This window comes from Mauremys reevesii, linkage group 2 (assembly GCF_016161935.1).
Source record: "Mauremys reevesii isolate NIE-2019 linkage group 2, ASM1616193v1, whole genome shotgun sequence".
NCBI classification, from domain to species: Eukaryota; Metazoa; Chordata; order Testudines; family Geoemydidae; genus Mauremys; species Mauremys reevesii.
Window position 1 is genome coordinate 226,665,295 of NC_052624.1, and position 16,901 is coordinate 226,682,195.

The following is a 16,901-nucleotide window of genomic DNA, read 5'->3' on the forward strand; positions in this document are numbered from 1 at the left end:
TCACTTTCCATTGTTTTTGCACCTTTTTTTCCATACTGCCCTTCTTGAATGGAAAGATCACTTTTAAGTCATCCTGAAGGTCACTACTGTCTTCTTCTTCAAATCCTTCCATCATGAATGCCTTTCTCTGCTGTGACAGATACAAGAAGTCAGCCAACTAATCATGGCTTAATTGAGGGAAGGCATGGATACTGATTTAATATATGTTTATTTTAAATAAAAAAAAAACAATAAACTTTCAAACGATTTGGAACTATCAAACCATGCACCTATGTAACCTACATAACTGTGTGATTTTATTCATGGGGTGCACTCATCCTCCATCTTCCTTTCCTCCAGTAATTTGTTGTACCTATTTGTGCCTTTTTTAAATTAGTCAGCTCTTTGAAGGTCTGAATCAAAGTTCATTGAAGTCAATGCTAATTTTTCCTATGTTATATCAGGATATTCACCCTCCTCTATTGTTTCTATATTTCCAAGTGCCTGGATTAGCCCTTCTCAAGGCAGAAGTTCTTGCATGTGATTGACAAGAGATTCTATTTTTTTCCTATTTTATATCCCCTCTTCTCAGATTTTCCTGTTATCCTTTTTCATTCGTCTCTCTCAAATTATCTCTCCTTTCAACCTCTTTTACTTTTTTTCTTCTCTCCCTAGACGACTATTCTCTCATCCTCATTCACTCCCTTCTCTCTCTGTTCACTGTACATCCTAGTTCCTCTTCTCTGTCCTCTCCTCTTCCCTAGGGCCCCAGTTCAGGAAAGCATTCTTATTTAGAATAGCACTTATGCATGTGCTTAACTTTAAGAATGTGTTTAAATGCTGTCCTATACCAGGGTTCAGACCACCTCCATTCACACTCCCTTTCCCCGTTCCTTCCATTACCCTCTCTCTCCACATATCTCACCACCATTCGACCACCCCATATATCAGAGAGGTTGCAGAACACCAATTAGAAGTGCTGCAAGAGAGGTCCTGACTGCTTGGAAATTGCTACTTCATTGCACTAATGTTAAGAGGGTAAATGGGTCAGATCAAGAGCAGGAAGCCAGAGTGTAGAGCACTGCTTCATGCAAGAGAAAAGTTCTTAAATACCACTACTGAACTACTGTGGTCAAGTTTTGTTGTAGGATATAAATTCTTGAATTAAGGAATAGAATGCAAAAGTATGGTAATATACAGGGACACCATATGTAAAAATTATATTTTTGTTTGAAAATACTTTACCTACTATTGGGCTACTCACTTAAGTTTTCCCTGCCTCTGTTTCTCCTCCAACCATTTTCCTGTCAGGTCTATTTAAACAGTAAGTTGTTTGGGGATGGAACTGTTTCTTACTATGTGTTAGTAATATGCCTAGCACAATGAGGCCCTGATCTTCACCAAGGCCTCTAGGCATGACCATAATGCTAATATAAATTTAAGAAGTTATAAATAACAGTTAAGATGACTAGGGTTTCGGCTTCCTTAACCACGGGATGCTGTTCCCAGAAGGACTGCAAAACAGAGATGGGGTCCACCTATCAAGGAAGGGGAAGAGCATATTTGGATACAGACTGGCTAACCTAGTGAGGAGGGTTTAAACTAGGTTCGAAGGGGGCAGGTGACTAAAGCCCACAGGTAAATCAAAAACATGGAGACTTTGGAGAATGGTCAGAATCTGGGGGGAGCATTGGCTGTTATAGCAGAAATACGGGAGAGAAGACAAAACTAGGAGGGGGAAAATCAATTCAGTATCTTAGATGTCTGTATATTAATGCAAGAAGTATGGAGGATAAGCAGAAAGAACTCAAAATGCTAGTAAATAAACACAACGATGACATAGTTGGCATCACGGAGACTTGGTGGGATAATACACGACTGGAATATTGGTATAGAAGGGTACAGCTTGCTCAGGAAGGACTGGCAAGGAAAAAAGGGAGGAGGTGTTGCCTTATATATTAAAAATGTATACACTTCGACTGAGGTTGAGATAGAAATAAGAGACAGACTTGTAGAAAGTCAAACAAGGATGATGTCTTTGTAGGGGGTCTACTACAGACCACCAAACTAGGAAGAAGAGGTGAATGAGGCTTTTTTTAAACAACCAACAAAATCATCCAAAGCACAGGACTTGGTGGTGATGGAGGACTTCAACTACCCAGACATTTGTTGGGAAAATAACACAGCAGGACACAGATTATCCAACAAGATATTGGAATATATTGGAGACAAATTTTTATTTCAGAAGGTGGAGAAAGCTACCATGGGGAAGGCTGTTCTAGATTTGATTTTGACAAATAGAAAGGAACTGGCTGAGAATTTGAAAGTGGAAGGCAACTTGGGTGAAAGTGATCATGAAATGGTAGAGTTCATGATTCTAAGGAATGGTAGGAGGGAGAACAGCAAAATAAAGACAATGGATTTCAAGAAGGCAGACTTTAGCAAACTCAGGAAGCTGGTAGGGAAAATCCCATGGGAAGCAAGCCTAAGGGGAAAAACAATTGAAGACAGTTGGCAGTTTTTCAGAGAGACATTATTAAGGGCACAAGAGGAAACTATTCCACTGCGTAGGAAAGATAGGAAGTATGGCAAGAGACTATCCTGGCTTAACCAGGAGATCTTCAATGATCTAAAACTCAAAAGAGAGTCCTACAAAAAGTGGAAAGTAGGTCAAATTACAAAGGATGAATAATAACAAATAACACAAGTAGCTAGGGACATAAAGGGTAACAAGAAAACATTCTACAAATACATTCGAAGCAAGAGGATAACCAAGGACAGAGTAGGCCCATTACTCAATGAAGGGGGAAAGAGAATAACAGAAAATGTGGCACGCATGCCACAGGTTGCCAATCCCAATATAAGTAATACTTAGTCCTGCCTTGAGTGCAGGGGACTGGAATAGATGACCTCTCGAGGTCACTTCCAGTTCTATGATTCTATGTTTGAAAAAAGTTTAGAGAATTATAAATGTTTCTCTTGTTTTTCATTTTGTTTTCTTTGTGCATTTGACAGCACTAGCATAAACTCAGTTTCACTGTTCTCTCTGTTAAGCAGATTTTCCCCTCTTTGTGGGGCTCTTGCAACACAACAAGGAAGAGAAAAGCACTTAAAAAAGGAGGGAAATATAATTGTAAAATTACAAAAATTGGCAGGGGGGAAACAAAGGCAGGGATAGTTTCTAAACCACTTCCAATTCATTTTTTTTAAAAGTCACTAGATTTCAAATTGATGGTGTCCATATAAGTTACCCTAAGATTACACTACACAAGATAAAGCTACAGTAAATCAGTGACAGACATTTGGAATCAAAAAGTTCATTTCTGGAAGTTTACGCATTAATACTTGTAAGTTATTTCCTGGCCACATGAAAAGTATCACATTATCTACAGAAACATCTATTTTTTCCCAAGAACCAATATGGTTACAAACATTTTCTGTAGTGCCATAAATTATTAGCTTAACAGAGAACTGTATATTGTACACCTCTAGGTTTTATTCATCTCCAGTGACGTGATATTAAGTTCAGCAACCCAACAGCATCAACATTCATCAGAGTTCTGTTTTGCAAAATCAACATCTTAGAAAGTTTAGAACTAAGCTATTCAAGGGTTAAAAGTAGGATTAGATTAAAGTATATCCTGTGGATTTTGTGCATGGTATACGCTGCATATGGCTAGCAGTTCCATCTGGCTAGAGTAACTAGCAGGAAGATATAAGCAGATAAAATTACAGCTAATTTAGTAACATGCACCCACATGATACCAGTAACTTCAAGTCCAGATTTGATTGAAAATGTTTATAATTGTTATCATTTGCATCTCTTCACTGAACTTTAAATTCTTATAAAAGTTCCTATATATACATATATAATTAAAATATGTACCTCACCACAAAAATTCATGGCTTTGGGATTTCTAGAGTGGATTACTGCAATGTAACATGTAACTACACTTGAGAACCCCTAAGAAGGTACAGGTGGTGTAGAATTCGGCTACTGGCAAGTTAAGCCACATCATTTACAGGGAACATAATATTTCAGATCTCAAAAAACTGCAGTGGTCACCATATTCACTTCCAAATGCAATTTAAGGAGTTTATTTCAATCAATAAAGACCTAATATCTTAGTCCTAGCTATCTGAGCCAGTCTGTCCCCCAAAGAGCCAGGGTTGCAACTGAGGTTAGTAACATGCACCCACATGTTACTAACTTTGACTAAAATTCCCTAGATCTAAAAGTCTGGAGCTGGTGACCAAGCATTCTCCAGTGCCTCATCTTAGGAATTTGCTTCCTTTAATAGTCCAACACAGCTAGAGTCTGTTGAATTTTACAGTATGGTACAAAGCTTCTCTCTTTTCTTAAGAGCTTGTTTCAAAAAGTGGGTAGATGGGATGGGATGGAGGAAAATTATATTTTGGGAAATGACTTTTTTCTATTGGCTTCTTCCAGAGATGCAAAATACAGTGGGGTTTTTATTAAATTTTGGACATAAACCTCAAGACATGCAGGTAAATCAAAGACAGTAAAAAAAAAATCATGTATATAAACCTACCAAGCTGTGAACTACAAGGATTATATTACGTACCTCCTACCCATGGTTGTGAGCACTTACTCACATGAACAGTCCCACTGAAGTCAAACTCATGAAGGTTACTCATGTGAGTAAGGGCTTACCAACATGAGTAGGGTCCTAGCAAATTCATGGCCAAGAAAAATGCATCAGGAACCATGAAATATGGTCTCCCCCTGTGAAATCTGGTCTTTTCTGTGCTTTTACCCTATACTATACAGATTTCATGGGGAAGACCAGCATTTCTCAAATTAGGGGTCCTGACCCAAAAGGGAGTTGCAGGGGGTCACAAGGTTATTTTAGTGGGGTCCTGGTATTGTCACCCTTACCTCTGTGCTGACTGCAGAGCTGGGTGGACAGAGGATGATGGCTGTTGGCAGGGCACCCAGCTCTGAACGGGTGGCACCCACCAACAGCAGCAGAAGTAAGGGTGGCAATACCATACCATGCCATCCTTTCTTCTGCGCTGCAGCTGGGGGTGGCTCTGACTTCAGAGCTGGGTTCCCAGCCAGCAGCCACCGCTCTCCAGATGCCCAGCTCTGAAGGCAGCACCGCTGCCAGCAGCAGCGCAAAAGTAAGGGTAGAAGTTCTACTACCCCCCTACAATAACCTTGTGCCCCCCCAACCTTTTTTGGGGTCAGGATCCCTACAATTACAACACTGTGAAATTTCAGATTTAAATAGCTGAAATCACGAAATTTATGATTTTAAAAATCCTATGACCATGAAATTGGCCAAAATGGACCGTGAATTCAGTAGGGCCCTAAACATGAGTAAGAGTTACATAAACTAGACCTCCATTTCTACTGTTAATATTCTTCAAGTGGCAAAAAAAGAACAAATCTCACTTCATGGCCCTTACAAATCATTTACTTTAGCCCAAGAACTGCTGGTGATGTGTTTACATGAAGTGAGTTGAGTTTCCTGAAGGGGTTATGTCAGCATTTTGTTTCAATGCTAAAATATAGTTGAGGAAGAGAGGAAATGAGGGAGTTCAGAATAATGCTCCTTTAAATCCACTTAAATTTCTCCTACTGAGTTAATCAGACATGACGTTGATTTTATTCTGTATTCAGAACCTGTTAGGTATTCTGTCCAACTGAAATACAAACACTGTTTCAGTTACTGAGACAAGCAGGTAGAGATTAAAAGAAGCATTGTTGAATCTCCTTTACATTTATAATGGACTTTTTAATAATTATACTGCATATCGTCTGGAGATCCAAATCTTCAAAAACAATCATGACTTTTTAGAATGTAATTGTACCCTATTAGTGATATAGGAGTTCACATCAGGAAGAACTATTGCACTTTACAGAATTCAGCAGAGAGATGATTCTTCTCTAGTACTCAGTAGCAGCAGTATTTCAGGTTTTTTATGCTGTAGCTTTTACAGTCTAAACAGAAATTAAATACCTGCAGTCATAACTCATCCTCCAATTGCTTTCAAATGGACATTTAGCTCCTCAAAGGGGTTGACAATGTCTTTTTAAATTATAACTGCTGATTTATATCACTGTAATATGATAAAATAGTCAAAGTTTTCAAGTTTGGAGCTAGAACAAGTATTCCTAGCACACACTAGCGGGCAGAGTTCTTTAGAAATAAAATAGGTCTGCTCTCTGCTGACCAGCTAAGAAACTATCTTCATGATGGTTGTTTTGTACAAATTAAAAAAAAAGTGTTATCAGATTGCAGATTTTACATGTTTTCCTATTTCTTCTGTCACATGACTTCATTTCTTCAAATGAGATTTCTAGTCAGCATTTACTTGTTGGATTCCAAAAAAATTTCACAGGCCCTCTTTTGTACTTGTTGTATGTTTCCAAATCATTCCTTGCTATGCTGGACCATTGGGAAAAAGACTGACGTGTTCCAGAGTTCAAAATCTGACTGACTGCCCAGGATTGTTAATGTGAAAGATTCTTTTGTCTGTAGCGGCTGTTAAAAATCAAAAAGTAATTATATTTCAGAGTCACACAGCGTGATTTTTAACCTAACAAGAGTTACAAAAATAGAACTATGTTGTTCCAAAATTTACTGGAAACCAAGATTCTTAGAATATTTTTTTCATCCAATTCAAAATATGCATGTGATGTTAGCATGATTAGTTCTGAGGAAAACCACAAAATGAATCAACAAAAAGTCCTGTGCCACCTTACAGACTAACAGAAGTATTGGAGCACTTCTGATGAAGTGGGTATTTCCCCACGAAAGCTTATGCTCCAAAACTTCTGTTAGTCTATAAGGTACCACAGGACCCTTTGTTGCTTTTTACAGATCCAGACTAACACGGCTACCCCTCTGATACATGACACAAAATGAATGACGTTCCAGTGTTTATAATGAAATAGTGTATGTCTTAAGTATATGCCAGTAGTTCTGGGGGAAAGACACAAGCAGCCTTTCCCCAACCCACCACACGCAAAGGATATGTACAAAAGTAGTTCACGCACTTTATGGTGGGGAGAGAGGGCCTGGGAATCTTCCTTCCTGGCAACACCAAAGACCCAAAATGCCCCAAATGCAAGGAGTAGGAGTGGGCAGGAAATGCATCTATGGCCTTGCTACTCATTTACCAGCCTGCAGAGTTGACCAGGCTGGAGCACCCAACGGGACAGTAAAACATGCATATGGAGGTGAAATTCCAGCCCTATTAAAGTCAACAGGAGTGTTACCATTGACTTCAATGGAGCTAGGAGTTCACCCTACAAATTTAGGAGAGGATGGGCTTTCCAAGTCACAATTCTTCCCACTGTTTCTTCTGTGCCAAAAGAAACTCTGTACAACCTCCAGTACTAGCCAGTGCCCAAAAGTGGGATTTTCAAAAGCATTCAATGTTGGCCTAACTCTGTTCCTATTAAAGCTATTTTTACAACTGACTTTAATGGGAACTGAACTAGACCAACTCTGAATGCTTTTTGAAAATCCCACTCTAAACCCACAATCTAGCCCTTGCTATTATCATCAAACATTGCAAATTCTCAATCAAGTCAGGTCCTGAATAGACAGTCATGGTATGGAGTCGTTTTGTAACTTGTTTTGTGATACCTCTCGGTTTTGACAGGATTTGACATTGAAGTATAGACAAAGATTAGAGCCTTACGAAACTGTGGAGTGAATTTAAATACAGGATACTAAAATAGCAATTAACACTATTAGGACAGATTTAGTTCTGAAGAGAAAATGGGTATAAATTCTGATAATGAAATAGTTTGTTTTACTAAATTATTACAGTGCAGTATATCTGAAATTTTGATAAACCATGTGATGCTCCTGTGCTGTAAATAATCTGGAGGAAAAGCAACAAAGTAGTTAATGATAAACATTTTAATAAGCCATGTGGAATAGGTTGTCCTTTCCTTCCTGCTGGGATATAGATATTTTTCTGATAATAATTTTAAATAGCAACAATTATGGAGGCATGCAATGCTGATGCTAGATGACTGCCTAATGTCTATGCTCTGCTGAGACCCAATGATGGCTACCAAATTAAAGCATCTTATTATAGCTTAATAAAAAGGGGGAAAAAACAGCAAACCTTTCCTATCTAATGTCAGGAACCAAGTATTCTCAAAACAGAACCACTGACTTCTGAGTACATTTGGAAGAATACAAATTTTTTAACAAACTCTATCCATCTACTCCAGGCATTTTAAATGCACCCATCACTGTAGTATCTAGGATCCCTCTCCTGGAAAAAAAACACTATTGGGAGACTGGTATACTACCACAACACTCCAAGATGCAGTAGGTTCAGACTATCCAGGTCATTCGGGTCTCCAGCAATGAAACCTCCAAGTCATGGAAGAAGAAACAACTAAAATGACAGAAGTTACTGAGGCCTGGTCTACACTAGGACTTTAAATCGAATTTAGCAGCGTTAATTCGAATTAACCGCTCAACCGTCCACACCAGGAAGCCGTTTAATTCAACCTAGAGGGCCCTTTAGTTCGAATTCAGTACTCCACCCCGACGAGGGGAGTAGCGCTAAATTCGACATGGCTATCTCGAATTAGGCTAGGTGTGGATGCAAATCGAACTTAGTAGCTCCGGGAGCTATCCCACACTGCACCACTCTGTTGACGCTCTGGACAGCAGTCCAAGCTTGGATTCTCTGACCAGCCACACAGAAAACGACCCGGGAAAATTTGAATTCCTTTTCCTGTCTGGCCAGTTTGAATCTCAATTCCTGGTTGAACATCGGGGCGAGCTCAGCAGCACCTGCAACGATGCAGAGCTCTCCAGCAGAGGAGTCCATGCAATCCCAGAATAGAAAGAGGTCCCCAGCATGGACAGACCGTGAAGTCCTGGATCTGATCGCTGTGTGGGGCGATGAGTCTGTGCTTTCGGAGCTGCGCTCCAACAAACGGAATGCAAAGACCTACGAGAAGGTCTCCAAAGCCATGGCACTCAGAGGATACAGCCGGGATACAACGCAGTGCCGCGTGAAAATCAAGGACCTGAGACAAGGCTACCAAAAAGTCAGAGCGGCAAACGGACGCTCTGGAGCCCAGCCCCAGACATGCCGCTTCTACGAGGCACTGCATGTCATTCTAGGTGGGTCTGCCACCACTGCCCCACCAGTGACCGTGGACTCTGAGGATGGCATAGTGTTGACGGGCAGTTCCTCGGCGATGTTCGCCGATGGGGAAGATGAGGAAGGGTTTGTGGAGGACGGCGCAGGCGACAGCGCTTACAATACCGCTTTCCCCGACAGCCAGGATCTCTTCATCACCCTCACAGAGATCCCCTACCAACCCTCCCCGGCCGTTAACACGGACTCAAAATCAGGGGAAGGATCAGTCGGTAAGTGTTATAAACATGGAAACATTTATTTCTTAAAAAACAGGAATATATACTATATAAAAACTAGCTAAAAAGTTGTCAATATAAAACGATATAAAAAGAAGGTCCACACATATAGGGATGGAAGAGAAATCCTCTTGGGAAACTTCCACGAAGCTCTCGTAGAGGTGCTCGAAAAGCCTCCGCAGGAGGTTCCTGGGGAGAGGTGCCTTATTTGGTGCTCCGTGGAAGCACACTCTTCCGCGCCAGGCCATCCTCACGGAAAGCGGAATCATTGCCTCCACCAGCATGGCTGCATACGGTCCTGGTCTGTGCAGGGATTCCCGCAGCATCCTCTCTCTCTCTCTGAGTGACCCGCCTCAGGGTAATGTCGTTTGGCGACTGCTGCATCTAAGTAGGGCAATTAGTGTACTGTTACTATTGTGAATGCTTGACTTTTACTTTGCATAGCAAAGACCTTCGTTTAACAGCCACATGTTGGAGGCCGCAGAGGAAAAGCATACAGTGATCTTTCCCGGGCACAGCCGCGAGGGGCTGGAACAGGGTCAGACTTTATGCTTTCCAGATTGCCTTCTGCAGGAGGGCACAGCTACCCATTAACTGTTAAGCAGCCTATAGTGTAGGGCTTACCAGGCCTGGCTGATAAATGGATTCAGCTGTACCGCCCCGCTTGTCCGATCTCCGGTGCAAGACCGCAGCCACTGAAAGCGTCTTCCGAAATCTCGAACTTGTCCTGAGAGCTCGTGAGACTAGGTTCCCTGTATGGTCTTGTTCACAGAAACTGAGTAGACTGTGTTCAGTGTTCGCAAACATGTATCTTTTCAAGGAAATCACTTCCTTTTTCCCATCACACAGCTGCAGCTCTTTCACGAACTGCCCCGCCATCCCCCTCACAGAGGCTGGCGCAAATTAGGCAGCGAAAGAAAAAGACTAGGGACGACATGTTCTCGGAACTGATGGCCTGCTCCAGAGCCGAGGCGGCCGAGCAGAGACAGTGGAGGGAGACCCTATGTCAGCACCAGTGCTCACACATCGAACGGGAGGACAGGTGGCGGCAGGAAGACCAGCAGGCGACTCAAACGCTGCTTGGGTTAATGAGGGAGCAAACGGACACGCTCCGGCACCTTGTAGATGTTCTGCAGGACCGCAGGCAGGAGGAGAGAGCCCCCCTGCACTGTATCTGCAACCGCAATCCCCCGCCACAAAGTCCTGTCCCCCCATCACCCAAAATAACAAGAAGGAGGGGCGCTAGGGGCCGTGAAAACTGTCACTGCACCCCAGCAGAGCGCTCATGTACCACACAGCTCTGATGCCATAAATTTTGAGAAGTGCTTCCCTTCCTGGATCACCCAGTCCCAAATCCAAGTTTCATCCCCCCCACTGTGTAGTTGAGTATTAAAAGTAGTTTGTTGTTATTCACTGTTTCCGTCCCATTTTTCTTGTCAGAAGACTGTGTGTGAAGGGGGGGGAGGGGTTTTTAAATTGCATAGGACAGCCTCAATTACCAGGGTACAGACTTGGGGGCAGGATCAACAGCAGGACACACACAGACTGCAGTCACTAGGCACCAGGGTCAGTCTGGGAGGTGTATGCTGCCCCGGGTCACTCTGTGAGGTGTATGCTGCCCCAGGGACCTAGTGCCTGCCATCCACAAATGGCAAGGCAGGCTGCCCTTACCATGCCCTTCCACCCTAGCCATGAGCCTCTCCGATGCCCTGAGCCCCAGCAAGAGCCCTCATCCACGGACACATACTCACCCTTCCCACACACCCCTCACCCCTTCCTACGCCCCAACCCCCAGCCCAGAGCCTGCATCCAAACTCCGTCCCAAAGACGGCACCCCTCACCCCTTCCTGCAAATCCACCCTTTCCTGCACACCCACCCGCAACCGTCCTCCCCCCAGAGACCGCTGTAGGAGAAGGAGCCTGTCATTCCTCTAGTGTAGAAGCGGTCTGTACATCAGTGCACACCGTACCCACCACAGTCTGCGTCCATGTTTCAACCCTAGAACAGGAATTCATAATTAAAGAAAACTTTGTTAATAATCAGTGTTCCATTAACTTTATTTTAAAACGTGTGTTGGAAGGGGGGAAACCTGGAGAACGGGGTATGTAACCGCAGATCGAAGTCAACAGTCACTGAAACAGGCTCAGGTTCAGCTTCTCTGTAAATCAAGTGGACAGTCATAGGTTACCCTGCTCTCTGAGGAACCTAGCTTTCAAAGCCTCCTGGATGCACAGCGCTTCCCGCTGGGATCTTCTATCGGCACGGCTGTCTGGCTGAGCGTAATCAGCAGCCAGGTGATTTGCCTCAACCTCCCATCCCGCCATAAAGGTCTCCCCTTGCTCTCACAGAGATTGTGGAGCACACAGCAAGCTGCAATAACAACGGGGATATTTTTTCGCTGAGGTCCGAGCGAGTGAGTAAGCTCCGCCATCTCCCCTTGAGACGTCCGAAAGCACACTCCACCACCATTCTGCACTTGCTCAGCCGGTAGTTGAAGAGTTCCTTCTCACTGTCCAAGGCGCCTGTATAGGGCTTCATGAGCCAGGGCATTAGCGGGTAGGCTGGGTCCCCGAGGATCACTGTAGGCATCTGCACATCCCCAACCGTTATTTTGTGGTCCGGGAAGAAACTACCTGCCTGGAGGCATCTAAACAGACCAGAGTTCCTGAACACACGCGCGTCATGAACCTTGCCCGGCCACCCGACGTAGATGTTGGTAAAACGTCCCCTATGGTCCACCAGTGCTTGCAGCACCATTGAAAAGTAGCCCTTTCGGTTAATGTACTGGCTGGCCTGGTGGGCTGGTCCCAGGATAGGGATGTGAGTCCCATCTATAGCCCCACCGCAGTTTGGGAATCCCATCGCGGCGAAGCCATCTCTGACGACCTCGACGAGTCACTACCTTTGAGAACAGTTGCTCAACGATTGCGTGGGCTACTTGAATCACAGCAAGCCCTATGGTAGATTTGCCCACGCCAAAGTGGTTCGCTACTGACTGGTAGCTGTCTGGCGTTGCAAGTTTCCAGAGGGCTATGGCCACTCGCTTCTGCACAGTCAGGGCTGCTTGCATCCGGGTGTCCTGGCGCTTCAGGGCAGGGGACAGCAAGTCACAGAGTTCAAGGAAAGTGCCCTTACGCATCCTGAAGTTTCGCAGCCACTGTGATTCATCCCAGACCTGCAGCACTATGCGGTCCCACCAGTCCGTGCTTGTTTCCCGGGCCCAGAATCGCCGTTCCACACCATGAACTTGACCCATTGCCACCATGATCTCCACTGCGCGGCGTACCCTGCTTTGTGAGAGGTCTGCGCCACTCTCCTCACCGCGCTGCCGGAGCCTCCTCGCCCGATTTCTCAGCAGCTGACTGTGGAAGAGGTGGACGATAAGGTGCGAGGAGTTGACAACGGCCATAAGTGCAGCGATGATCGCAGCGGGCTCCATGCTCGCAGTGCTGTGGCGTCCGCGCTGTAACCGACCAGAGAAGGGCGTGAACAGATTTCCCGCCGGCGCTTTCAGGGAGGGAGGGCGTGATTGACGGTTCAATGATGACAGTTACCCAAAACCACCCTCGACACATTTTTTCCCCCAGCAGGCATTGGGGGCTCTACCCAGCATTCCAATGGGCAGCGGGGACTGCGGGAACTGTGGGATAGCTTCCCACAGTGCAACGCTTCCAAAGTCGACGCTGGCCCCGTTAGTGTGGACTCACAAAGTCGAATTAGTGTCCTTAGTGTGGATACACAAATTCGACTTCATAAGGTCGATTCCACAAATTCGAGTTAAGTTGATTCGAAATAATCTTGTAGTGTAGACGTACCCTGAGTGATATAAGGTGTGCATATTTAATGGTAAATGCTATATCAGTGGTTGTGTCCACAGCATATATCTGACTACCATGAAAACGTCCTTAAAGTGACCTAGTTGATTTATAAAATAGGACTCAATGAGTAATATTTGGATTCAGTTTCTAATTCCCAAGGTTGAGTCCACTCCTTCACAAATGGTTGGAAATAAAGGTATTTTGGCCAGTCTACTGGCATTAGATGGAGTCCATGTGATCCCTTCTCACATGCACCCTAAGAAAGGACAGACTTATCCATGTATTTTAAGGTACTCCACATCAGACAAGTACTAAAAGTAAAGGTCCCCCAGAACATGGGACAATCAGATATCTTTTCTTCCCCCAGACCTTTCTTAAAAGATCAGTGAAGAAAATGTAAGAAATTTAACACTCCAGCTCACACTGAAGGTAACCAAAGCTCATTTGGGAATCTTGAATTCAGCAAGGCTGAAGAATAAAATCCAGGGTCAAAATGCATCTTCACAATCCATTTTTGCCCATAAACTTGCCTGCTGATAATGCCACAGTGGAGACACATAACACCCAGAAAAGGTGTTATATGGCTTGCCATTTCTAGACTTTTGGGATCTACAACAATACGTAAAAAGTGTTGTCCTGATGCAATCTATACAGGAGATGTAGTCTCCTAAGAAACATTACAAAGTATTAAATGTCTCAATCTGGAACTTTTAAAGCAAAATTAATCTCTTACCCCTCTTTTTTAACAGATTCCCGTTTACAGAAAGGCTACCTGCTGTAATCTCTTATCAAAACTTATCTATCACTCTGGCTTCAATTTAACATTATACATTGTATTTTCGTGTAAAAATCTCTTTTGTATTTTGTTTTCCTTCTTTGCTTCAGCTTTCTGAAACCATCTGGTTTCTGTTAAAACTAACTTCTTAAAATCTTGTAAGGGAGCTCCTCATATGCTGACATTATGAGATTAATTTTCTAAAGAGAGGCAGAGATCTGTGTATGATCATGAATGCTCACCTGTAATGATATCTTCATGCAGGTTTACAGCAACTGTGCATGCAACCAGTGTAATTACACTTCAGAATGGGTAATTAGGTGCCTAATTACTTATCTGTTTGCACAATTACTCAAACTGCACTAACACGTGGTAAATGTAGTAATACATATGTGCATGCACATTTTTTGTGCTCACAAGTCTCTCTACCTTTTGAAAATGTGGTTTCTTGTACTTGATGGATATTATATGTTGAGGGTTATTATAACACATACATTCTTTTCAACTGTTTCCTAGAAGTTCTATGCCTTGTCCTACCCACTAACCATTCCACAGTAAAAACGAAAACACAGAACCCCTATGAAAATATTTCTCGTGTGCTAAACAGGCTGATATAGGGTTTACACAATGACTCATAAGTATTTTATAACAATCGTTATTTAATAACGATCTAGCAAATTACTCATGAGTTGCTTCTTGCTTTGTGTTCTTATTTCTTGTGCTGTACATACAAACAGGCTGCCACATATTTATGCAAATGGGTCAAAATCCCCCATTTACTTTATATTTTATGAGATGTTAAGTGTTTCTACTTATATTGTTTTTGTTTGATTACAAATGGATCAGGATGGTCTGCAATCTAATTAAGTCAGCAATGAATCTATGTTCAACCAGTCATATTATTGTACGTTTAGGATAGCCTTGTGATTAAAACACAAGACTCAGTTAGGAGACTTGGATTCTACATTCCTGACTCTGCCACAGCCTTCAGTCTAACTTTGGACAAGAAACTGAGGCCCGCATCTACTCAATAATATCAGGGGACCTGGTTACACAGGGTCCTCCCTTGACATGGTTCCATTATGTAGTATTAAAAATATATGTATATATCTGTGCCTCAGTTTCCTTATCTGTAAGTTAAGGACAATAATACTCACTGGTCCCAAATTAATATCTGAAAAGAGTGATGCAGTCCTCAGAGAGAAGGTGCAATATAAATGCAAAATATTATTGAGTATTGGGTTTATAACCTCCATATCTACACTCTTCCCTTGTATGTGGATGAAGTTTTTACTTTAAGTGCTACAGTGATCCCAGTGCATAATCATTTGATTCCTTCACTTTCTCATATTACCCTGGCTATGATTCAATTCTAACATTAACATTGTGTAAGACTACTAGGACTCGCCCCTCCTTTAAGTAAATTATCAGTCACTAAAAGGAGCCTAAGTATGTTATTGCTGTCTTCTGGAAGATGCACCCAGGAGTGGATTATAGCCCTGATTCACCCAGGTACTTAAACACATGCCTAACTTTAAGCACGTGAATGATCCGGTTGCAGAAAAGACTTCAGTGGGACTACTCACAAGTTTAAAGGGAGGGATGTGTGACAGGTTGGATCACAGAACCCCCCTTGGGAGCTGCCACCCGATGTGCCAAGACTACTTCTACTCCTGCCTTCCCTGCCATCTTGGGACCTCAGCACCCTGTCTTGCTGCGTGACACTGTACCCCATAATGCTTTATGGGAATATGACATAACTGGAATATGTTTTGTGCTGCCTGTGTCATGTAACATATCTCTGTAAAGGTTATGGTCCACTATATCTATTCATCCTATTTGTACACATATATCATCTTGTACTTGAGGTTAAGAATATTGGCTGTATACTTGCTTGATTTCTAAGTAAGCTTTGTGAGGCATTTGGTCAGCTTCTTTAGGAAGGAATTTGCAAAGTTAAGTACCTGATCAGGAAGCACTTGGGGAACAATGCATCTTGGAATGCTCCAGACCACATAAAAAGTCTTCCTGGAGACATACAAGATACCATGTGGACAATAGCTTCTGCCTGTAAAGACTGTGAGTCATGCATGGACATGTGACTGGCCCACGTGACTCCAGAACTCCATCTTGGAGCTGGACTTTGCATAGGAGTGAGGAGGGGGTCTCCACCCACAAGAGAATGTCTACTTAAATCCCTGGGAGACCCCTCCATTTTGTCTTCAGCTGGCTAAAGAGAGAGCCTCTCTACCCCCCAGGATACTGGAAAGAAACTGGAACAAAGGACAGTGTGCAAGGGGGTGAGTGACTGCTGGAACCAGGCTAAAAGGAGATTAGTCTGTAACAGGGAGCATTCTGGAATTGGTGAGGATCTTATCTGTATTCAGTTTGATTAGACATAGATTTGTGCATTTTATTTTATTTTGCTTGGTGACTTACCTTGTTTTGTCTGTTACTACTTGGAACCACTTAAATCCCACTTTCTGTATTTAATAAAATCACGTTTTACTTATTAATTGACCCAGAGTATGTATTAATACCTGGGGGAGCAAACAGCCATGCATGTCTCTCTATCAGTGTTATAGAGGGTGAACAATTTATGAGTTTACCCTGCATTAGCTTTATACAAGGTAAAACAGATTTATTTGTGTTTAGACCACATTGGGAGTTGGGCATCTGAGTGTTAAAGACAGGAATACTTCCGTTAGCTGCTTTCAGGTAAACCTGCAGCTTTGGGGCAAGTAATTCAGACCCTGGGTCTTTATTGGAGCAGACAGGGTGCTGGGGCCCTGAACTGGCAGGGAAGGCAGGGGTAGAAGTAGCCTTGGCACATCGGGTGGCAGCTCCCAAGGGGGGTTCTGTGATCCAACCCATCACAGGATGTACTCAAGTACCTTGCTGAATTGTGATCTATGGCAGGATTCATGGTCTTGGGCCGTGCG

General features: G+C 43.1%; 1 protein-coding gene across 3 annotated transcripts in view; it reads right to left on the reverse strand.

Moving 5' to 3' along the window:
- Positions 1-16,901, reverse strand: part of LOC120399008 (cytochrome P450 7B1) — a 189,838-nt gene that overhangs the window by 142,584 nt on the left and 30,353 nt on the right. The gene's annotated exons all lie outside the window — the stretch shown is intronic.